The sequence below is a fragment of the Kryptolebias marmoratus genome, linkage group LG19 (genome assembly GCF_001649575.2).
Source record: "Kryptolebias marmoratus isolate JLee-2015 linkage group LG19, ASM164957v2, whole genome shotgun sequence".
Taxonomy (NCBI): domain Eukaryota; kingdom Metazoa; phylum Chordata; class Actinopteri; order Cyprinodontiformes; family Rivulidae; genus Kryptolebias; species Kryptolebias marmoratus.
This window is the reverse complement of record NC_051448.1, coordinates 2,589,994-2,592,762: the sequence shown is the minus strand read 5'-3', so window position 1 is coordinate 2,592,762 and position 2,769 is coordinate 2,589,994.

The following is a 2,769-nucleotide window of genomic DNA, read 5'->3' as shown; positions in this document are numbered from 1 at the left end:
TGGTGACTGGGCATGGGATGCCCTTTCAAACTAAAAGCCTGCTTATCATTTAGCTGAGATTCATTTTTTATTATTTTAATCCAGTTTTGACTCCAGATATGTTTTATTTGGCCCCTGATCTCACGCCGAACTTGAACCGGTTCCTCTGAAGCTTCAGGCCTGTTGGGTTCATCGCTTCAGAAACAAAAATCTGTCAGATTTCACCGCCGGGATGCAGAAACCGCAGGCAGGGGTGGAAGGATTTCAGTGGAACAGCAACAGGAAGACGGCTGTTAAATAAAATGTCTCACTGCTGGAGAAAACCTGCAGATTTTCTGCTGCACGGCTGCGTTTCAGCAGCAAATGTTGAAAAGCTCGGCCTGTTTTCGTGCACGGCTTGCAAAGCTGCATTCAAGGCCGTGCACGTTACATCGTAGGCACCTCGGCAGCCGCTCCACGTTTAGGATTTAATCTACTGGAGCACATTTTTAAAATGAAGGCAGGGTTTTTAATAAGCATTATTCTGTCAGATTACAGCTTCTGATGATTCTGAGGCGGGTTGGAGACGCACAACAGAACCGAGACGGTTCTGAGACTTCCAGCCCAGTCAGATACGATCATTTGACTTTTGGACCAAGGAGCTTCGAACTAAATATTCTGTGTTGAGTCTCGAATCTTTAGTTTCTACAAATTTAGAGCCTCAGAGCTGAATTCTGTTGGTGATATATCAGAACTTTCATAAAATTAGGCCCAAATTTTGTGTCTCCAACCATTTAAACCAAGTAAAAGTAACTTTACTGGGAAAAGTACAGAAACGTGCTTTTTTTTTTCAAAGTCAACCAACAGTAATCTTTTCAGAAAAACTCCCTTCACCTCCTTTTTTAGATTTTATAGATACGATGGATGCTCGTATCGACGTCTCCTGTTTTAGAATCGGCTCAAATCTTCAGACTCATGAGGCAATGTTTCAGATGTGTGGATTCAGTCCTGAATGTTGTGTCCAAACCATAAATATTAAACACGAAGAACCTCAGAAAGCAGAAGCGTTGTTTCAGTCTCCAGAAGAGGGAAGAGAAGATTGAGAGTAAACGGACGCCGTTGCCTCATCCTCTCTGCCTCCACAGCTCCTCTCCGTCGCCTCGGTTGCAGCTCGCTTACATCAGCCTCCTAAATCAGGAGAAATCCTGCGTTATTTGGTGCTTTCCCAACACGAGGAGTTTGTCTCACGCAGCTTTAGTTTCTGTTCTCGGTGAGAAATCTGACTTTAAGATGAGCTCGAAACCAAAAAAGGCAGCAGAGACTGAAGGGTGCGAGCAGCAACACATTCATTTCTGCAGCTTCTTTTCCTCTTTTCTTTTTGCTTCAGTGGTGCAGAATTACTCCTCAAATAATGATGATTCATGTTGTTCTGATGGGGGGAGGACACAGAGAAAAACACAATAATTCATTTTATACAGCAGCAAAAATAGGAGCTAAAAAGCAAAGTGTGAAGCGAGGCTCTGATGGAGGAGGAGCAGGAAATCTGAGTTCTTTGTCTCTAATGCGTTTTCCTCCGACATAAATGAGCTTTAAAATCGATCCTGAACGTACAGAAGCTCTGCTGGGAAACGATGTAATGAGTCCTGATGTTTTACTTTAACTTCTGCAGGTAAACTTTAACTTTTCAGATTCATTTTTTACATTTTCTCCATATTATAGTCCCTAAAATCTGTGTTTTTAGCTGAAATAAACTAAATCAAGTCAAACATTTTATTTCTGTTGTAGATATTTTATTTTTTATTTTATTAGACATTAATTTATTTCAGACCTGCAGTTTAAGGCTTTTAAAATAGGAACAAAAAGCATCTGACACATCTGTAAAAATGTCCTGAAAGATTTAAATCTGTAATAGTTTCATATTTTTTGTCTAATTAAAACATCCAAATGAAGCATTTTTTGAGAAATCTGATGAAAATAAAACAAAAGATTGTGTCCAAGAAGATGTTTTTTGTGTATTTCATGTATTTTAATTAGTTATTTTATTAAAAGTGATGTGAAACTAAAAGAATCTGTATATTTTCTGTCTTCTGTTGAAGCATAAATCAGTTTAGATCTGAAGATTTTTTTGTTTTTTATATTTTCTGCAACTTTATCTGAAAATAAACAAATCAATTATTTATTTGCTCTGTCTCCTTCTTGTTTTTTCTTAAACAATTTAAAAAATAATAATCATGTTTTCACACCAGGATCATCAGAGCCGAGCGTCCAACATTCGGACAAAATAAAAAAACATGAGTAAATTCATCCTTTTGTGGAGTTTAAGAGTCTAAAACATCTGAAAAATCAAAATAAATTTATCAGCCATCACCAGCCCTGACTTTTCAAAATAAGAGCCAATATTCAGGTTAAAACAAGCAGGGTTTATTCTGAAAGGATTAAACAGAAATAAATATTTTATTTATTTGGTTTTAAAGATAAATAAAATCTGGAAATAATCATAATTTTTTTATTTTTTTAATTTCTTGCTTGTTGGTGATGAAGTTATTTTATCTGAAATGTTTGGTTTTATAAACAACAAATATTAAATAAAACCAAAAACAAACATTTGTTGAAGGAATGCATATCACCCGCCGCCCTTCAGGCCAGACCTCTTGCTGGGAGACGATGAAGATGAAACCTTGAAAATAAGTTTGTGTGTCAGGATCTGAAACGTCTCCGGTGTGTGGTGTGAATCACTCTCAGAATGTGTGTGTTGTGAATCCCTCTCAGAGTGTGTGTTGTGAATCACTCTCAGAGTGTGTGTTGTGAATC